The sequence below is a fragment of the Chlorocebus sabaeus genome, chromosome 5 (genome assembly GCF_047675955.1).
Source record: "Chlorocebus sabaeus isolate Y175 chromosome 5, mChlSab1.0.hap1, whole genome shotgun sequence".
In the NCBI taxonomy this organism is placed as follows: Eukaryota; Metazoa; Chordata; class Mammalia; order Primates; family Cercopithecidae; genus Chlorocebus; species Chlorocebus sabaeus.
In genome coordinates, this window is record NC_132908.1 from 43,875,839 (window position 1) to 43,898,133 (window position 22,295).

The window sequence follows — 22,295 nt, forward strand, 5'->3', positions numbered from 1 at the left end:
GACTCTCTCTTTACAAAAATTAACAATAATGAAATTTAGAAGTCTGGACATGGTGGCTCATGCCTGTAATCCCACGCTTTGGGAGGCCAAGGTGGGTGGATCACTTGAGCCCAGGAGTTCAAGACCAGCCTAGGCAAAATGGTTAAATGCCATCTCTATTTATTTATTTGAGATGGAGTTTTGCTGTTGTCACCCAGGCTGGAGTGTAATGGCATGATCTCGGCTCACTGCAATCTCCGCCTCCTGGGTTCAAGCGATTCTCCTGCCTTAGCCTCCTGAGTAGCTGGGAGTACGGGCGCCTGCCACCATGCCTGCTTAATTTTTGTATTTTTAGTAGAGACAGGGTTTTACCATGGTGGCCAGGCTGATCTTGAACTCCTGACCTCAGGAGATCCACTTGCCTTGGCCTCCCAAAGTGCTGGGATTACAGGCATGAACTACCCTGCCCAGCTCTCTGTTTATGTAAAAAAAAAAAAAAAAAAAATTCTTGTTTTACGTTTTTGTTTTGTTTTGTTTTGTTTTGTTTTGTTTTTGCACAGAATCTTGCTCTGTCACCCAGGCTGGAATGCAATGGTGCCGTCAGCTCACTGCAACCTCTGCCTCCCGGGTTCAAGAAATTCTCTTGCCTCAGCCTCCTGAGTAGCTGGGACTACAGGTGCGTGCCACCACACTCAGCTGATTTTTGTACTTTTTTGGTAGAGACAGGGTTTCACTATGTTGGCCAGGCTCGTCTCGAACTCCTGACCTCGTGATCCGCCTGCCTCAGCCTCCCAAAGTGCTGGGATTACAGGCGTGAGCCACCGTATCCGGCCAATTTTATTTTATTTTATTTTTTGAGACAAGGTCTCAGTTTGTTGTCCAGGCTAGAGTGCAGTGGTGTAATCATGGCTCACTGAAACCTCCACCTCCTGGTTCAAATGATTCTTGTGCCTCAGCCTCCTAAGTAGCTGGGATTACAGGCACACACCACCACACCCAACTAATTTTTGTATTTTTGTAGAGATGGGGTTTCCCCAGGTTGGTCAGGCTGGTCTTGAACTCCTGACCTCAAGTGATCTGCTTGCCTTGTCCTCCCAAAGTGCTGGGATTACAGGTATGAGCTACAGTGCCTGGCCTATTTTAAAATTATTTTTTTAAAAAAGAAGGAAAATACTAGGTGCAGCCCATATAGAGTGGGATGGAGGTTAAGCTCCACTTCCTGGCGGGGAGCATCAACATGAATTCTTCTTCGAGGAAGATTTGCCTCTTCTATTTATTAATCTTTTCCATCATAAATAAATTATCTTCAATTATAAATAAAAAGTGTATTTATATCAGTATGGACGCAAGTGTGTTTATGTTATATTTTAGGTTATAGTCCAAATACTATCATTATTTTGTTGCTCAGATTATTCCAGCTTTGGCTGTTGGGGTTCTTTCGGGTTGGCCCTGGGCTCCCTGTGATCTGCCCACATGCCCCCATCTTTTTTGTTTTTTAAGCTCTTTTAAACTTTCTGGCATTGCGAGATGCTCCAGGCTTATCTTGTATTTGCCTTGCTTTACTTCTAGCATCAACCATTTCTCCAAGGAGCCCTGGTCCCTTACATTGGAGAACATGGTTTAGCAAACAAGACCTGGATATTGGCTGTGGTCATTGCTACTGAGGCCCACTCAGTGGGCAGAGCTGGGAAAGATATACACACATACCAACACAAGCATGCACATAAATCTGTGATTATTTCTGTGTCTAGGTGTTTGTGTCTATATTAAGCTAAATATGAGCTCAGAATCATGTTAACCATCCTGTCTACTGTGTTCCTCTAAAACAAGGACAGTGAGCTTCCTGTTATCCAACGTGGTCAAGGAAGGCAGTGTTCTGGTTCATCAACTCGTCTAGACAAATGAGTTACCAGATGTGACTTTTGTGTATGATCACTCTGCCAATAATTAAACTATAACATTAAAATAATTTATTTTATTTATTTTTTTGAGACAGAGTCTCACTCTGTTGCCCAGGCTGGAGTGTGGTTGCTCGATCTTGGCTTACTGCAACCTCTGCCTCTTGGATTCAAGTGATTCTTCTGCCTCAGCCTCCTGAGTAGCTGGGATTACAGGCACCCACCACTACACCCGGTCAATTTTTGTATTTTTAGTAGAAATGGGGTTTCACCAAGTTGGCCACGCTGGTCTCAAACTCCTGACCTCAGGTGATCTGCCAGCCTTGACCTCCCAAAGTGCTGGGATTACAGGTGTGAACCACCACACCTGGCCTAAAATGATTTCTATGAAAATAGCAAAACTTTATATAGCTATGTGCCCAGAATTTATATTTATTCACTCCTGTAATCTCTGCAACCTTTCAAGTAGGTACTGTTATTATTATTATTCTAGTTTTACAGATGAGGAAACAGATACAGAGAGGTTAATGTGTCTGGTGTTTGCAGCAAGTGGCAGAGCAACTTGATGTCGGAGTCCACTCACTCCACCTCCTTAGCAAGCTTCGTCTTTCTTTGAGGATTCAAGGGACACCTCAGAGTCATGATTCTGTGTATCTAAGTACTCCGTAGATGCATGACCAAGGTTATGGTTTATTGAACATCAAGTAACCAAGAGTTTTACTTTCTTTTTGGTTATATAGAGTTGTCATATTTTCTACAACTAGTACCTATTAATTTTATACTAAGAAAAAATGTAAATATTATACACACATTTAGAATAACAGGAGCTGTCTACTCCTCCCCACCTAGAGATTCTCCCTCTATTTCCAACACTGGAAGATCAGGGTTTAATTTTATTAAGGTAGGGCAGGGCACGGGAGGTTCACTCCTGTAACTCCAGCACTTTGGGAGGCTGAGGCAGGAGGATTGCATGAGCCCAGCAGTTCAAGACCAGCCTGAACAACATAGGGAGATCCTAGCTCTACAAAAAATGTAAACAATTAGTAAACAATTAGCTGGGTATGGTGGCAGGCGCCTGTGGTCCCAGTTACTTGGGATGCTGAGGCCGAAGGATTGCTGGAGCCGGGAGGTCAAGACTACACTGAGCTGTGATCGTACCACTGAACTCCTGGGCGACAGAGTGAGACCCTGTCTCAAAAAAAAAAAAAAAAATTGTACTAAGGTAAAAAGTAAGTTTTTCTTACACTTGACAATGTTTTCTTCTTTTTGTGTGTGTGTGTGTGTGTGCGTGTGTGTGTGTGAGAGAGAGAGAGGGAGAGAAAGAACCTTGTATATATCTCATTTCCCTTTGGCTGTCAGGAAGCTCCATGTAACAATTACACAGTTTTTTCTTTTTTTGGACAGAGTCTTGCTCTGTTGCCCAGACTGGAGTGCAGTGGTGAAATCTCAGCTCATGGCAACCTCCACTTCCCAGGTTCAAGCAATTCTCCTGCCTCAGCCTCCTGAGTAGCTGGGATTACAGGCGCGCACCACCACACTCAGCTAATTTTTGTATGTTTAATAGACATGGGGTTTCACCATGCTGGCCAGGCTGGTCTCGAACTTCTGACCTCTTGATCCACCCACCTTGGCATCCCAAAGTGCTGAGATTACAAGTGTGAGCCACTGTGCCCAGCCAATTACACAGGTTTTTATGGCCTACTCTAAATTTTTTTGGTCTTATACTACTTAAAAAAAATAATGACTCTATGAGTTTCAGAAGGTGATACAATGAACTAATGTGGATCACCCTCTTCCTGCCAATAATAAATTTAAAAATATATTTTTTAGGCCAGGCATGGTGGGTCACACCTGTAATCCCAGCACTTTGGGTGGCTGAGGTAGGCAGATCACTTGAGGTCAGAAGTTCAAGACTAGCCTGGCTAATATGGTGAAACCTTGTCTCAACTAAAAATACAAAAATTAGCCAGGTGTGGTGGCAAAAATTAGCCAGGTGGCACCTGTAATCCCAGCTACTTGGGAGGCTGAGGCAGAGGTTGCAGTGAGCCGAGATTGGGCCACTGCACTCTAACTTGGGAGACAAAGCAAGACTCTGTCTTAAAAAACAATTATATATATATTTAAAAGTTCAAATCCATGGCCAAGCCATAAAGAAAATAATTTCCCAGGTACCAGCCATGAAGGCAGCTCGCACCAGAGTGGTACCCATGAGAACTGGTGCTATGATGGCTTAGGAAGAGGAGACCCAGCCTCCAGCATGCAAATGATGGGGAGCTGTAACTGGCCCCTGCTAAAATCTGGGGCCTGGAATGGCGGGACCACTGTGTCGAGGGGACTGGAAAACATTGCCTTCCTACCCAAGCATGGAAGTTAATTTTGCCCTAGCTCTGGGTGAGAAAAGAAAAAAAGCTTCCTTGAGACTCTGAACCCCCAAACCTGTACCACACAAGGATGTGGAATCCAAATGGACTCTTCCTGCTTGCTGTGGCCATAAGGAGCCAATAAATGAACATGAAAATGAATCATAGTGTGGTGAAATACTGGGGTCCTCAGCAGAGGCAAACCTAGAGCTGCTCTGTGGGTCCATTTCCACATACCAGAGCTCACGGGACACATGCTTGTGCCCACACACACACGCACACACACACACATGCAAGCACACACACACATGCACTCACACGCGCACACGTGCATGTACACGAGCACACGTGCATACAAGCACACACACACATGCACACATGCACACACACGGGCTCGTGTACACATATGCACACACATACACATGCATACATACGTGCTCGTGTACACATATGCACACACATGCACACGCACACACATACATACACACGCACATGTGAGAAAGATGCACTCATACGAGAAATGGACCCACCATCAGAGGGGATCAGCAGACACAGCATCAAAAGGACGAGTGCCCTTGAGAATTTGAGATAATTGAACACTGTGAAGAATGACCCTATGGAAAAAGAAGAGTCAGGTTTGCTGCAACACAGGAATCTCCGATTGAAGAAGCACTCTGAATGCTGAGTAGAAGGCATAAAACTTGGTGCACCCTTGAGGTATTTGTTTTGTCAATTCAGATTTTAATAAATGGAGTGTTCAAGTGGGGCCCACGGTACACAAATGGTGCCATCTGGGAGGCTCTGGGAATGTCTTCCAGCAGCCTTGACAAAACAGGTCACTGCTCTCCACAGGCCTGGATGAGGACTCAGGCCGCTGAAGCTCCATCTACCCTGGAGAATTTGCCACAGTCCCTGTCCCTAAGGGCTTGGTGGCCCACTGCACGTGTTCTCCCCCTGGTCTGCACAGGACGCTGGATTGAAAGGTGGTGGGTTCACACGGGAGGAAGGAGTAAAGGAATTGAAAATGAGTACTCGGTGGAGTGACATATACGAGCTCACATGACAGCTTCCTGCAAGGAGCTGTGGCTGACAACAGGCGGATCATCCTAATGAGGAGGGAGACAGGCGCTCCCAGTCACCACCGCCACCAACAGGCTTCACGGACCGGTCCACCGGGTTAACAAAAGCAAACACAGAAACTGAGAAAAGGAAAGTCGAGGATGTGTGCCAGGGAACTCTTCTGCCAGAAACACTTTCCTCAAGAGGAGATGACTTTTGCAAGCGAGAGGACGCCCCATCACGCAGGTCACACAGCATGTAGTGAAGGGCTGTGCAGCTATTAGCTGGTTGACTCAATCCCTACAGACAGTGTGACCTGCCACTTGTTCTCCTGTTCATCCTACAACACATGGCTGCAAAGTCCCCTCCTGTGAAACCTCTCTGCCTGTTCCTACCCCAAACTCAGTTGTGCCTCTTCCTCAGTGTGTAATTGGTTTATATCCGTATAGTATCTGTATGGACTAAAAGGCCACAGTGTCTAAATGCTCCGAAAGTGACCCTGAGCATCTGTGGCCCCTGGGGCCAGCAAATGCCTGGGCCTGGAGTAGGGGCTCAGGAAAGGGTGTGGAGATGAGCAAGGCCACACCCCACATGTTACTCAACCAGGGCCAGATGAGCAAGGATTAAGTCAATTGCACTAACCAAAGTTGATACACGCATCATCTTGATACCAATCAGGCAAATCACAATTCAGTGGAAAAGGGCTGAACAAGCTCCCTTCCTTCCCTCGCACCCTCCCTCCCTTCCCTCCTTTTCTTTCTTTTCTCTCTTTCTCTCTCTCTTTCTCTTCCTCTCTCTCTTTCTTCTCTCTCTGTTGCCCGGAGTGCAGTGGTGCCATCTGGGCTCAAGGCAACCTCTGCCTCCCATGTTCAAGCAATTCTCCTGCCTCAGCCTCCCAAGTAGCTGGGATTACAGGTGCCTGCCACCACCCCTGGCTAATTTTGGTATTTTTAGTAGAGACGGGGTTTCATCATGTTTGCCATGATGGTCTTGAACTCTTGACCTCAGGTTATCTACCAGCCTTGGCCTCCCAAAGTGCTGGGATTACAGGTGTGAGCCACTGCACCCAGCCAGCCTCTTTCTTTTTTAAGTTAGGGTCTTGCTCTGTCACTCAGGCTGGAGTGCCGTGGTACAATCACAGCTCGCTGCAGCCTGGAACTCTTGGGCTCAAGGGATCCTCCCGCCTCAGCCATGCCTGGCTGTTTTCCAGTTTTTGTAGAGAGTCTCGCTATATTGCCCAGGGTGGTCTTGAACTCCTTGTCTCTAGCGATTCTCCCAGCTCAGCCTCCTAAAGTGCTGGGACTATAGGAATCAGCCATTATGCCCAACCCAGACAGGTTTCTTAACATGGCATAGATGAGTTAATTCACGGAAAGTTCTACTCTTTATTCAACTGTTTTGGCATCATTTATACTGCTGATATTTTATCTGCCTTTTCCAGATTTAAAAATAAATTCTGACCGGGCATAGTGTCTCATACCTGTAATCCCAGCACTTAGGGAGGCCAAGGTGGGTGGATTACCTGAGGTCAGGAGTTCGAGGCCAGCCTGGCCAACATGGTGAAACCCATCTCTACTAAAAATACAAAAATTACCCAGGCATGGTGGCGAGTGCCTGTAATTCCAGCTACTCGGGAGGCTGAGGCACAAGAGTTGCTTGAATCCAGGAGGTGGAGATTGCAATGAGCCGAGATCATGCCACTGCACGCCAGCCTGGGTGACAGAGTATGACTCTGTCTCAAAAAACAAAACAAACAAACAAAAAAACCCTGCAAGTCTTAAAAAAAAAATCTTTTCTGGCCAACTCTGCAGAAAAGAGGCTCAACAGGAGAGCCAGCAATTTATTTTTAAATGTTTAAATATGGCTATATGACTATATATATATATATATATTTTTTTTTTTTTACAGAGTATTTAAACACTTACTTTTGCCACTAAGTTATTGCTCCTTAAGGCTTTCTGTGCATGATAGTTGAACACAATAGGGTTATAGTGTTTTATAGAGAGAAATACAGTCCTTATGAAATAAGCTACTATTTAGATAGACTCTTTGGCTTAGTAAAAGTGGTTCTTATCTAAAGCTCAGTTTCTGAATCGGGAAAGGCATTTGTTAGAAGTGTCATCTAGCACGTTTCAGTGCTGGAAACAGAAGCTGGGCAAGAAGTCCATAAAAAATCCATTTCTAAGCTCAATGAGTCTTCTTTTCATAAGCAGCAACTTGTCTCCTGAATTGGTTCAGACTCACAGTTCTGACTGTAGAGATAGTTCTGCTCTAGAAAGCTCTGACATGATTCCAGTCTATTAGTGCCTTGGAGTGCACAGAACTGTACCTTTAATGCAGCTTTTGGTCTAATCTTCCTGCCAGAAAGGAACCTGCAGAACGCCAGGAACCAAAATTGCTGCTATAAAGGTTGACTAGGAAAATGCCTTTTCCTATCAAGTCATATGTGCTGGGGTAAGAAACGTTTTCAATGTCTTTCTGTGCAGGGTGAGATGATAGGGGCTCAATTTCTGTCTCTAGAAGGTTATAGTGTGAGAAGAGCACAGGGCTGGAGGGGTCTGCAGTGTTTGTAGTCATGGAATAAGTGCTCTCTTAGAATACAGAGATTTCGTCAATAAATAAAGGACTTTATACATTGAGGTGCCAAAACCCTTGATTTGAAATAACATCAGGCATGATTTATGAGTTAGACACTGACTTGTTAGCCTATTGTGTAAAGCCAGTGGTTAAATTGGGCCAAGGCCACAAACAGCCTCATGGGGCCATTTTGTTTGGATTTAGCGAAACAATGGCTTCCTATAAATGGTAAATAAATGTAGCTGATCTTCAGGGTTGCCCAGAAAACTTTTAAAACACAAATTCTCAGACCCGTTCCCAGATGTACTGAATGAGGAGTGAAAGGATGGGGTCCAGGAACCCTGAGTTTGGGATTCAGGTCACTGGATGGAACCTTGGAGAAAGAGTTTAGGCCAGGCAGATCTGGTTTTCAATCTTGCCTGTGTGATCTTGAGCAACTTTCTTGACTGTTCTGAGATTCAGAACCTTTAAGAAGAGTAACTTTGGAGTGAGTTGATGAGACAGCACATGCCAAGTGTCTCAAAGGGTTAGCACCAAGGATGCTTTGCTCCAGCAAATGAACTAACAAGGGAAGATAAAGCACTCAGTCATTAGGAAACAGAAGAAGTCATTATCATCTCGTGGATCTACAGGTCAGGGAGGAAGACACTGTCAGCACACAGAGTTGCAGCAGTACCAGGAGTGAGGCTGCCTCACAGGAACTATAAACTTAATCAACGCAGCTACCAGCAAACCTTTTCACAGCAGGTAGGAATGAATATTCTGACATCTCCCCAGACATAGATATCATGATCTCTCTCTCCTGTGTTCCCCAGTCTCTCACAATGCTTCCATTGGCCATTGGTAGTCTGGGCCACTGACGCCACCGCCCTTTGGGATTTCTGTGGACGTGATGCCCAAGTAAACCATAATCAGATTGCCACAGAGCAGGTCAAGCCGCTGGCTGAATCTCAGAGAGGAAGTGTTTGACATCCTGGTTCTAATAACCTACAATTGAACCTAATTAAATGTGCGTCTGCCCACTCAAAAGCCAACAGTAGGCCATGCATGGTGGCTCACACCTGTAATCCCAGCACTTTGGGAGGTCAAGGTGGGCAGATCACTTGAGGTCAGGAGTTCAAGACCAGCCTGGCCAGCATGGCGAAACCCTGTCTCTACTAAAAATATAAAAGCTAGCTGGGTGAGGTGGTGGGCGCCTATAATCCCAGCTACTCAGGAGGCTGAGGCAGGAGAATCGCCTGAACCCCGGAGGCAGAGGTTGCAGTGAGCATGTGCAGATCATGTCACTGCACTCCAACCTGGGTGACAGAGCAAGACTTCATCTCAAAAAAAAGGCCAACAGCAGGATGGAACAGGTTGGGCAGGCTGGTATAGGCCTTGGGGCTTCCAATTGACTTGAGGGACATCACCTGCCCTGGGTCCCCCCAACATGTGATAATCATGCTTTGTGTTTGTAGGCCTCAATACCTCCAAGGCTCACTGGCTTCTCACTATAATTGGGTGAGGGGACTGCCTGTAGGCAATGTCCCCCAGACAGCTCCTGGCTGGCCTGGGATCTTCTTCAGCGATCAGAAACTAAGGGAAATTAGGGGCATTTGGAGGCACAGGTTAAAATGGCTGAGCTTCATGGATTGACAATTGTACTGGAAGCTTGGAAGGAACAGCTAAATTACTTATTTAGTGTTTGCTTTGTGCCAGGCACTTTTTTTTTTTTTTTTTTTTTTTTTTTTGAGACAGAGTCATCTCACTCTGTCACCTAGGCTGGAGTGCAGTGGTGCAATCTCAGCTCACTGCAACCTTCGCCTCCTGGGCTCAGGTGATCTTCCCACCTCAGCCTCCCGAGTAGCTGGGACCAAGGCAAGTGCCACCATGCCCAACTGATTTCTATATGTTTTTATAGAGATGGGGTTTCACTATGTGACCCAGGCTGATCTCAAACTCCTGGGCTCAAGCAATCCTCCCATCTCAGCCTCCCGAGTAGCTGGGACCACAGGTGCCATCCACGACACCTGGCTAATTTATTTATTTATTTTTAAAATTTGTTTTTGATAGAGGTGGGGTCTCACTATGTTGCCCAGGCTAGTCTTGTACTCCTGGGCTCAAATGATCCTCCTACATCTGGCTCCCAAAGTGCTGGGATTACAGGTATGAGCCACCCATTGCACCCGGCCTGTGCCAGGCACTTTTATCTGAGTAACGGTGTGATGAGGAAGCCCTGTGAGGTAGATACTATTATTATTCTTGTTTTACAGATGAGGAAAACACAAGAAACAGAGAAGTTAAGTAGCTAGGCAAAGAGGAAGCGGAAGGGACTGAGGAATTTGAGAAAAGCATTCCTGGCAGAAGGCACAGCATGTACAAAGGCCCCGGGGCAGAAAGAAACACAGTGAGTTTGAGGAAAAGAAAGGCCAGTGTAGCTGACCCACAGAGAGAAAGCAAGCAAGGCTGTTACATCATGCAGGGGCTTGTGGGCCATGGTGATTTTGGCTATTATCATAAAAGCAAAGGGAAGCAATTGAAATTTTGTTTTTAATTTAACTTTTAATTTTAATTTTAATTTTTTTAGACAGTCTCGCTCTGTCACCAGGCTGGAGTGCAGTGGTGTGATCTCGGCTCACTGCAACCTCCACCTCCCGGGCTCAAGCAGTTCTCCTGCCTCAGCCTCCGGAGTAGCTGGGACTACAGGTGTGTGCCACCACGCTCAGCTAATTTTTGTAGTTTTAGTAGAGACGGGGTTTCACCATGTTGGCCAGGATGGTCTTGATCTCTTGACCTTGTGATCTGCCTGCCTCGGCCTCCCAAAGTGCTCGGATTACAGGTGTGAGCCACAGCGCCCAGCCCCATTTTTAATTTAACTTTTTATTTTACTTTTATTTATTTTTAATTTTCTTTTGAGACAGAGTCTCACTCCGTCGCCCAGGCTGGAGTGCAGTCGTGCTATCTAGGCTCCCTGCAACCTCCACCTCCTAGGTTCAAGTGATTCTCCTGCCTCAGCCTCCCAAGTAGCTAGGATTACAGGCACGCACCACCACGCCCAGCTAATTTTTTGTAGTTTTAGTAGAGATAGGGTTTCACCATGTTGGCTAGGCTGGTCTCGAACTCCTAAACTCAAGTGATCCACCCGCCTTGGCCTTCCAAAGTGCTAGGATTACAAACATGAGCCACCGCACCCAGCCTAATTTGAGTTTTTAAATGGAATGTAAAAAAAAGACACACAGGGAAACTCAGTGAAAGGAATGAAACACACACTTCAGAAGGATGAGGGAGCATCATTCACCAGCCAAAGGCTGTTCCTGGAGAGTTCTAACTTCCTGACACCTCCAGTCTGCCTTGCCTAGGAAGAATGGCTTTTCCTGGCTTCCTTGTACAGATCCTGGTGGTTGGGCGTGTGCCAATGCCATGAACAAGGTCAGTCCTGTGGCATGTGGGCCAGGCACCAGCAGCATCTGCTATAGAGGCTGAGGATGAGGGAGGTGTCTCAAAGCAGACACAGGTAGGTGTCTGTAGGTTTCTGGGTTTTGCACTGGAAGGTTGGGGAATCCTTCCTTGAGACAGGGAGCACTGGAGGGGTAATCGGGAGGGGCAGGTGGGGGAAGTGTCTGAGTTTAGTTTGAACATGTTGAGCTGGGCTTGTCCACATGGAGATATCAAGATGGCAGATGGAGTTTTGGGTCTCAGGCTCAGGGAAAAAGTCAGGAGTTCGAGACCAGCCTGGCCAACATAGCAAAACCCTGTCTCTACTAAAAATACAAAAATTAGCAGGGCGTGGTGTCGTGCGCCTGTAGTTCCAGCTACTTGGGAGGCTAAGGCAGGATAATCACTTGAACCAGGGAGTCAGAGGTTGCAGTGAGCCAAGATCACACCACTGTACTCCAGCCTGGGCAACAGTGTGAGACTCCATCTAAAAAAAAAAAAAAAAAAAAAAAGAAAAAGAAAAAGAAAAGAAAAAAAGAAACCCTCTGACTCCCCACCTTTAGGGTGGCTTAGATCTCAAAGACTTTATCCACAGAATTTCCTTATCTTCCTTACATTGACTCACAGAGGACCACTGACTACACTTGCTCAACACAAGATCCCTCAAACTATTTAATATTTGGTCAGCATAAAATCTTTAGAATTCCTTTGCCAATGCTATATTGGCAAAGTTTTTATCTGACCAAGACATTCTAAAGCATGAGTATACAGTGGTTCATTAACATTCCGCTAACATTGATCAGTACATACTTACATCTAAGACATCTTGTGAATCCAGTGAATAAAAGCACGCCCATCATTACAGCAGTGAGGCACATCTGGAAGGTGAGGAATCCTTAATGTCCAAGGATCTTGATCCATGGGCAATCATAAATCCAGAGGTCGGGCTGGGTGCTGTGGCCCACGCCTGTAATCTCAGCACTTTGGGAGGCCGAGGCAGGTGGATCACCTGAGGTCAGGAGTTTGAGACCAGCCTGACCAACATGATGAAACCCTGTCTCTATTAAAAATACAAAACTTAGCCGGGCATAGTGGTGCATGCCTGTAATCCCAGCTACTCATGAGGCTGAGGCAGGAGAATGGCTTGAACCTGGGAGGCAGAGGTTGCAGTGAGCCGAGATCGTGACATTGCACTCCAGCCTGGGCAACACGGATGAAACTCCGTCTCAAAAATAAATAAATAAATAAATAAAAATTAAAGCAGAAAGTGGCTCCCAGCAGCCTGGCAAGTGAGGCGGGCACTTTGCCCCTTCAGGCCTCTAGGTTTGAACCATCAGACAGCAGGGCAGCTGGAGCCATCCATTCCCCGGCTTCTCCTATAAATGACCTCTGGTTCAGTGCAGCCCCCAGTCCTGTCCTGGCCTTGGTAGAAGCAGAGAGCAGACGGTCTAAAGTCCATCAGGGTCAGGCTGACCTCCACTGGCTCCCTCCACACACATGGCCCTCAGCTGGGGTAGAGGCAGAAGGAGTGGGAAAGAGATGTTCTAAAATACGTGTACAAGCATTGAAATTGTTTTTCCATCCTTATCTCCAGTTTCTGTTTCATGGGTCTTTCTATGGAAATAAAACTAAGTTTACTGGTGTGATTAAAACAGTGAATTTCCCCCTCCAATGGAGACAAGTGCAATGGCTGGAGTTTCAGAGTCTAATTACCAGGAGCAGTTAGAGTAGCTTAGTAATGACATAGATGTTCTTACATATTTCAATATCTATTTAAAGAAAGGGTGCCCAGCCTCCCTTAACATCCAGAGATGCTCCTAGAAGCCACCCTCTTTCCCATCATTAAGGTCAATCTGAGTTTCTAAACGAAGAGCAGGATAAATGAATTGGACCTGCCAGGCCCAGGCAGCCCTGGGCTCCTCAGCCCAGCAAGGGCTCCCAGTGTTGTTCTTTCTCATTAAAATGAAGGTCAAAGGAATCATGTGTCCTCTGGCTTTGAGAGAAAGAAATCTTCCCAGGGACTCCTGAGACAGAGAAGGGAAATGTGAGCCCACCATAGCAGAACAGGACAGACTCAGGCTGTGAGTCAATCTTGCACTTTCTTTTTCTTCTTCTTTTTTTTTTTTTTTGAAACAAGGTCTTGCTCTGTCGCCCAGGCTGGAGTGCAGTGGCGTGATCTCGGCTCACTGCAGCCTTCACCTCCTGGGTTCAAATGATCCTCCTGCCTCAGCCTCCTGAGTAGCTGGGACTGTAAGTACTCACTACCAGGCCCAGGTAATTTTTTTTTAATTTTTTGTAGAGATGGGGTTTTGGCATGTTGTCCAGGCTGGTCTCGGACTCCTGAGCTCCAGCTATCTGGTCACCTCAGCCTCCCAAATTGCTGGGATTTCGGGCATGAGCTAACATGCCTGGCCTCTTGCACTTCATGGCCTTACTTCAGGTCTTATTGGGCAGAATCTTTCTACTTTCTTTTCTTTCTCTCTCTCTTGTTCTTTATTTTCTTCTTCTTCCTTTCTTTTTTGAAACAGTCTCTTGCTTTGCTGCCCAGGCTGCAGTACAGTGGTGTGATCATGGCTCACTGTAACCTCCAATACCTGGGCTCAAGCAATCCTCCTCTCTCAGCCTCCCGAGTAGCCAGGACTACAGCCACATGCCACCAGGCCCGGCTTTTTAAAAGTTTTGTAGAGATGGGGTCTTGCTGTGTTGCCTAGGCTGGTCTTGAATTCCTGGCCTCAAGGAATCCTCCCACCTCAGCCTCCCAAAATGTTGAGATTACAGACATGAGCCACGGCACACAGTCTTTCTACTTTCTTCTGTGCTTATAAAGAATGTATACATATCAATTATCTCCTAAGCTTTGGTGTGGGCAGGTTGAAGTAATCTGAAAAAAAAAAAATGGATTGTGTATCTATATTACTGTAAAGCATTTAGATGGAAAGAATGCAGATGAATATGTTCTCTTTGCCATTGTGGAAAATTACATACCTGGCTTGCTATAAGAGTTTTGCTTTTTCCTTTTTCTTTTATTACAGGCATGAGCCACTGCACCCAGCCTTTTAAAAAACTTTTTGGCTGAGTGGTTTTATAGACTCATGCCTATAATACCTGCACTTTAGGAGGCTGATGCAGGTAGATCCTATGACCCCAGGAGTTCTAGACCAGCCTGTGCAACATAGTGAAACCCCGTCTCTATGAAAATATACAAAAATTAGCTGAGCATGATGGCATGCACCTGTGGTTCCAGCTACTCAGGAGGCTGAAGTGGGAGGAGCTCCTGAACCCGGGAGGTCGAAGCTGCAGTGAGCTGAGATCACACCACTGCACTCCAGCTTGGGCAACAGAGCAAGACTCTATCTCGAAAACAAAAACAAAACCAACTTTCAAATCCAGCTCTTTTGGCATGGCAAGGCGCAGACTGAGAGATTCCTATTTATTATAATTTCATGGCTGTTTTGCTCAGGAGTCATTTTCAATTTGAACATCAGATTTGGCATGAACACCAGCCAAAAGCAGCCAATACTATCTATGCGGTTTGGGTGTACTGGCTGATGGCAACCCCGGGCCTTTCAGCGGGAATTTCCTTTTGTGCTAATGCCTTGCTGTCAACAGGAGGTGAAACGATGCTGGTGAAGAAGCCAAGTGTCAGGTGTGCCTGGCATGTCCTGAGAATCTGATTCCTGGGGCTTACGCCTCCCTGGCTGCCGGGACCCGGGGCAGGCCTGTTGCTGTTCTCTCGGTCCTGGTGCAGGAGAACACAGATGCCGAGAACTTGGAATCTGAAGATGGATCATTCATGATATTTAAAATGACACTCCAAATCGGTTTCAAGTACAAGGATATTTCGTGATGGTGCTGGCGCTGATTGTCTCACCTGGCTTCATGCTTCAAATGTTTTTCGGTCAAATTAAGAGGCCTAGTAGCCATCAAACTCTTGTCCAGTGCAATGACCAGAAATCATTATAAATGAGTTCGAATACTGCTAGGGACATAGATGCACAGCAGTGGTCACGGGGAAGTGAGACCAAGAGATTGTTTCACCGAGGAAATGCCATTATCACATCACTTTCAGAGCCCGCGCCTTTGCTCAAGGAAGGGAAAGAAATCCCCCCAAGATGTCCTGTAATTGTTACAGATGCCACGAGATGTGGGAAAGAACTAGAATGCTGGAATTCCAGGAGAAAAATTAGTGGAGCTATCTATTGCAGTAAGTGCTGTTTGAGCAATAATAATAAAGGTTAAGGGCTCATATTTATGCAGCATTTACTATGAGCCAGCCATTGTTTCAGATACATCTATTAACCACCTTATAAGGTATGCTTAGTTATTATTCCCACTTTAGTGATGAGGAAACTGAAGCATGGAGAGGTTGCAGAACCTGCCTGAAGTTATGTGGCTGGAAAGCAGCACAAGCAGGCTCCACCTGGGTCACAGCTTTTTCTCTCGAATCAATTCATTTCACACCAAGTATTGATGCCCTCTAGGTGTCATGGGGGAAAGCGTCCCAATTTCTGTGCTTAAGGGTGGGGTTGGGGTGATTAATTTGGAGGAAATCTTCCAAGCGCTGGGTGTGTTCTGCAGACACAATTGTGAAGATGCTAGAGAGAGCGCCCCCTGCGGTTGGAAAGGCTAGAGAAAGCAACATTTTAGCAGAAGCTTGAGGAACAGGCAAAGTTTTCCTTGTTTTCACCACCCCTAGATGAGGTGGCTGTTAAGTTCCATGTAAAAACGTGAAGTTTGCATTACTGTTCTCTTCTCCCTGGCCTAAACTGGATTTAGACTCAGCCCTCCTGCCTTGCCCCAGACTCTCTGAGGACCTCTACCCATTCCCTCATTCCCCTAGCCCCATTGTGTTCCTATGGGTTTTTCATGGCCTTGACTCCACCCAGCTAGAGTTGTCAAATTTAGCAAATAAAAATAGAGGTCCGGGAGCGGTGGCTCATCCCTGTAATCCCAGCACCGTGGGAGGCCGAGGTGGGACGATCACTTGAGCCCAGGAGTTTGAAGCCAGCCTGGGCAACATAACAAGACCTTGTTTCTACAAGAAATAAAAATAGCCAGTTTCGTGGTGGTGTATGCCTGTAGTCCCAGCTACTCAGGAGGCTGAGGTGGGAGGATCGTTTGAGCTCAGGAGTTTGAGTCTGCAGTGAGCCAAGATCGTGCCACTGCACCACAGCCTGGTGACAGAGTGTGACCCTGTATGAAAAAAAAAAGGAGGCTGTCAGTTAAATTCAAATTTCAGATAAACAATGGAAAAATTTTAGTGTAAGTATGTACCATGCAGTATTTGGGACACACTTCATTACTATTTAGAAATACATACATATGTAAAATTAAATTTCTGTGGAGATGAGGTCTCACCATGTTGCCCGGGCTGGTCCTGAGACTCCTGGGATCAAACAATCCTCCCGCCTTGGCCTCCAAAGTACTGGGACCCCAGGTGTGCACCGCCGCGCCCGGCCGGGGCATACTTACACTAAAAAAAAGTACTTGCTCTCTACCTGAAATTCAGATTTGGGTGGGTCGCCCTGTATTTCTCGAGGCAACCTCTCAGCGTCCCTCGGAGGGGGGACTCCCTCCGCACGCCAGGCCGTCGGGTGGCGCCTTCGCTGGTTTATCTGTGGTTCACTTGCACCTTCTTCAGAAGTGGCCGAGAGCCCACCGCGAAGACTGCCCGGTGCCAGACTCTTCTCTGGGGATGAGACTCCGGGGATGCGCCTCTGGCGGGATCTCCCCTAGAAGAATCTGAGTCCGGTGGGGAGAGGAACACGTCCCGCAGCTGCCCCGTTCCACGGTGGGAGGTGCCACGCGGCCGGGGACACAGGCAGGCGGGAGACTCCGGAGGTGGCGGCCGGGAGGACCCCGCGGGAGGGCTCCGGGGAAGCCGGGAGGACAGTGCCGGGGGGCCTGCGCCCAGGCGAGCTGCGTCCCTCCGAGGCGAAGACAGGAAGCTACCCTGCGGCGCGCGGTCCCCAGGCAGGGCATTTGGGGGCAGTGTCAACATAGCCCAGCCTCGGCCCCGGCTCAGGCCGCCAGAGGGCGCGCGGGTTCGGGAAATGGCTTCCCCGCCGGAGGAGGAGGGCCGAGCTCCCCGCGGGGAGGGAGGAGGAGGGAAAGCCGCGGACAAGTCCGGGCTTTGGTGCGGAGGGTCTCCACCAAAGCCCCACGCGAGCACAGGCCGCCTGTTTCTGGTGAGAGGGGTCTCGATCGTGGCACCCACCGCGAGGCCCGACGCCCAGCGGCGTCCAGGAAGCAAGGGAGGGTGGGCGGGGAGCGGGGACACGGCCGTTGCCACCCGGCTCCTCTCAGGAGACCCGTGACAAATCGCTGGTCAGAGAGAGAGTGCACGGCCCCAAGGAAGGGAGGCACTCAGAGCCCTGTCCTTCCAGACATTCAGAGTATTGACTGATGGTTGGTCTAGAGGGGACAGGACGGCAGAGAGACAGAGAAAGCTGGCGAAGGACGTGCAGGATTTCAGATGTACTGCGTGACTCGGAGAGATTGCATAACTTCTTCCAGGCCTCAGTTTCGACGTCTGTCAAATGGGAGTACATTTTCCTTCAGCGGGAGGATCGTTTGAGTCCAGGAGTTTGAGGCTGCTGTGAGCCCAGATTGTGGCACTGCAGGACAGCTTGACGACAGAGTGAGACTGTCCCCCCTGCCAAAAAAGAGGATGTCAAAGTTAAATTCAAATTTCAAAGAGACAATGAATTTATTTTATTTTATTTTATTTTAATTTATTTTTGAAACGGAGTCTTGTTCTGCCCCCCAGGCTGGAGTGCAGTGGCTCAATCTTCGTTGACTGTAAACTCGGCCTCCTGGGTTCAAGTCCTGCCTCAGCCTCCTGAGTAGCTGGGATTACAGGCGTGCACCACCACATCCAGTTAATTTTTGTATTTTTAGTAGAGACAGGGTTTTGCCATGTTGGCCAGGCTGGTCTTAAACTCCTGAACTCAGGTGATCCATCCGCCTCAGCCTCCCAAAGTGCAGGGATTACAGGCATGAGCCACTGCGCCCGGCCAAAAAAATTTTTGGTATAAGTATGTACCATGAAGTATTTGGAACATACTTCATTACTATTTAAAAATATATACATATATAAAATTAAATTTATATAGGGACGAGGTCTCACTATGTTTTACAGGATGGTCCTGAACTCCTGGGCTAAAGCTATCCTCCCGCTTCAGCCTCCAAAGTGCTGGAACTACAGGCGAGTGTACCTCCGTGGTCAAATGAGAAAATCCACTCCTCAGGTGACTGTGTTGGTAAACCGTGAGGTGTGCAAAATAAGGAGCTGTTGCCCTCTTTTTCCTTCCCTTTCACCACTCTCTTTCCTCCCCTTCAAAAACATGGGAGGTGGCTCACTCCTGTAATCCCAGCACTTTGGGAGGCCAAGGTCGAGGGATTGCTTGGGCTCAGGAGTTTGAGAACAGCCTGGGAAACATAGTGAGAGCCCCCTTCTCTACTAAAAATCAAAACAATTAGCTGGGTGTGGTGGTGCCTGCTCATGGTCCCAACTACTCTTGAGGCTGAGGTAGGAGGATCGCTTGTCGCAGATCCAGAAGGCAGAGGTTGCACTAAGCTGAGATGGCTCCACTGCACTCCAGCCTGGGCAACAGAGTGAGACCCTGTTTCAAACAAAACAAAACAAAAAACCAGGGGAGAGAATATGTGTTGAATAAAAGAAAGGAACGAAGGGAGGAGAGTGGGAGGAGAAAAGACAAGAGGAACACAGTCAGGGTGGGCTCTGCCTTTCCTCCTTCTCCTCTTCCCTTGTTAAACAGTCCAGAGACACCGGGCCTTTAATTTTCTTATTTTTCAGATGAGAAGATTCTTTCATTATTCGGCAAGTATCACCAAACCCACAGTGTCTGCCCTCCCAAGAGAACAGAATCTAGCGGGGCCATAGTCCTGTCCACATAACATTTCCTCATGTGTCTACACTGCTTCAGATTTTGCAAAGCATTTTTACAGCCACTTTCTAATGTGTCCTCCAGGCAACCTTGGCCAGGTGCAGAGACAGGATTAATTTAATTGTCTTCCATTTTACAGACAGGAAGCAAGGTTCAGAGACACCAAGCGCTGCCCAAGGTGCTTAGTAGTGTGGGGGTCAATACGGCTTCTTTCCCAACAAATGCTTCAAATGTAGAGTTGAAAAACATAGCAGGAGGAAGTGACCTTGTTGTTGAATAAAAGAGCGAACGGCGAAAACTGGAAATAAGCTCCGTGTCCTTCAGCAGGGTGAAAAAGCGGTGGTCCGCGGAAGGCTATGCAGTTGTCCTTGTGGCTGGCTCATTTTGGAGGTAACAGTCACAGTTGCCATCATTTAGGGTCCTCTCTGAGCCGCGTGCTCTGCCAAGCCTCCCATACAGATGATTACTTAACCTTCACATTAGCACCCAAGGTAGGTACTCAGGCAGGAGGGTGACCTCCTCAAGGTCACATGGCTGTGGAGCGTGGAGGTGGGCTCTGGGCCCGGTCTCTCTGCCGCTAGAGCCTGCCCAGCACTGCAGGTGTTTGCAAATGTTTGTGGAAAGGCCAAAATGTCTTAGGCTGACTTGGTTCTCCTCTCTGAGCAAACCTTCGTATTGATGAGGCTGCTCTCTGTGCACTGGCTTGGGATAGGCCCTTGAGGGCTTGTTGAGTGAGTGAGAAAAAGAAGTACCTGTGTGTGATTAAAGAAAACACAATTTCATGTGGGCTCATATTTTTGTCTATGTCCAAGAATAACTCTAAGAGGATGCTAACCTATTTTCAGTGGTCACTTCTGTGGAGAGTGGAACTGAAGTCGGGGTGGGTTGAGGGAGAATTTCTGATACAATTCTATGAACTTTGTTATTGTCTGAATTTCTTGTAACAAGTATGGTGCTTTAAAAATCTCGGAGGCCGGGTGCAGTGGCTCATGCCTGTAATCCTAGCACTTTGAGAGGCTGAGGCAGAGGGATCACTTGAGCCCAGAAGTTTGAGACCAGCCTGGGCAACACAGTTAGAGCCCAGTCTCTACAAAAAATTTAAAAAAAATTAGGCCGGCATGGTGGTGTGTACCTATAGTCCTAGCTGTTCAAGAGGCTGAGGTGGGAGGTTGGCTTGAGCCCAATAGTTCAAGGCTGCAGTGAGCTATGATCGCACCACTGCATTCCAGCCTGGGTGACAGAGCAAGACCCTGTCTCTAAAAATAAAGTAAAATAAAATAAGATAAAGCAATAAAAACCTTGGAAGTGCATTATTTGTAATAGCAAAAATTTATAAACCACCTAAATGTTTCCCACCAAACCTGTGAATCCTTCCCAGCCCCTCCAGCCTAAGGCTGCCCTCCCAGCTCAACCTGGGGTGGGATTGAGGATTAAGGCACATCCAAGAATGGGAGTTGGGTTAGGTTTGAGTTCAAGGAAAGGGGGCTGGGTGTGGGGGCTCACGCCTGCAATCCCAGCACTTTGGGAGGCTGAGGCAGGCAGATCACTTGAGGCCAAGAGTTCGAGACCAGCTTGGCCAACATGGAAAAACCCCATCTCTACTAAAAATACAAAAATTAAGTCTGGGTGCTGTGGCACACGTCTGTAATCCCAGCACTTTGGGAGGTCGAGGCGGGTGGATCACTTGAGGTCAGGAGTTTGAGACTAGCCTGGCCAACATAGTGAAACCCCATCTCTACCAAAAAATACAAAAATTAGCTGGTGTGGTGCACACCTGTAGTCCCGGCCACTCGGGAGGATGAGACATGAGAATTGCTTGAACTCGGAAGGGGGAGGTTGCAGTGAGCTGAGACTGCACCACTGCACTCTAGCCTGGGTGACAGAGCAAGACTCCGTCTCAAAAAAAAAAAAAAAAAAGAAAAGTGACTGTGCGGCTGTGGCAGGACCACTCCCTCCCCCAGCGGTTGCCGGACTGAAGATGGAGGTCTGTGTGAGTGTGTGGTCACACTCATACAGACGTATAACCCTCCACCCCGCCCACACAATCTAGTCAGGCCTCTGCTCCACAATCCATGGAGACCCCGCCATGTGCACGGAGGTCTCACCTCCTCCTAGAAGCCTGCTCAAGGCTGAGGGGAGTAGATGTGGTCCTGCCTCTGTCGCCATCCCGAGGACCCTCACAGCTAAGCCTTCTTCCTGACTCGCTCCTACCCCTGACCCTGTTGGCAGGGATGGGCTGGGAGAGGGGACACAGGCTGGTTTGGTGTCCTGGAAGATCATCGCTCCATGCAGCTAGCAGTGGTCCCAGGTTCTCTCTCATTTTCTTTCTCAAGGAGAAGAAAGTCTTCCCCCGCCTTGTGGCCTCCACAGGCCTCCTCTTCTCTGGAGTAGCTCAGGAAGCGTGAGCTCCGTCTACGTGGGATCCCAGTTTTGTGGTGAGCATGTTGATATGTGTGGATATGTGACATATGTGGCTATGTCTACAGAGAAAACTTTGGGGAGATGCTGACCAAAATGTTCACTGTGGTTATTTCTGGGTGGGGGGATTGTGGGTGATCCTCGCTTTCTTCTTTTCTCACATGCGTGGTGTGCATGTGTTTAGTTTGTTTTCTAAAGTTTGCATACAGCCCCAGAGATAAAATCATCGAGAGAGGAAGAGAGAGAGAGAGATCTGCAAAAAGCCAGCAGGAAAGGCGAAGTGGTGAAGAGAGAGTCAAGTGAGAAAGAGGAGGTCTAGGAGAGGCAGACGATACCTAATGGGGAGGCAGAGGGCAGAGGGGACAATGGCTGTTTCCCAGAGGCCTGGGTGTGGCCCTGGACGGGAGCAGCTGGTGCCCTCAGAACCCAGTCTTTTTGGTTTTTTTGAGACAGAGTCTCTCTCTGTTGCCCAGGCTGGAGTGCAGTGGCACAATCTCTGCTCACTGCAACCTCCACCTCCTGGGTTCAAGCAATTCTTCTGCCTCAGCCTCCCAAGTAGCTGGGATTACAGGGATGTGCCACCACACCCAGCTAATTTTTGTAGTTTTAGTAGAGACGAGGTTTTACCATGTTGGCCAAACTGGTCTTGAACTCCTGACCTCAGGTGATCCGCCCTTGGC

The 22,295-nt window shown here is 47.7% G+C and overlaps 1 long non-coding RNA gene across 1 annotated transcript; it reads left to right on the forward strand.

Annotated features, from left to right (window-relative positions):
• Positions 1-17,392: 17,392 nt before the first annotated feature.
• Positions 17,393-19,502, forward strand: LOC140711746 (uncharacterized). The gene is made up of 3 exons (XR_012093039.1): positions 17,393-17,475; positions 18,429-18,561; positions 19,107-19,502. It is a non-coding gene; the product is annotated as an uncharacterized lncRNA (long non-coding RNA).
• The last annotated feature ends 2,793 nt before the right edge of the window (positions 19,503-22,295 follow it).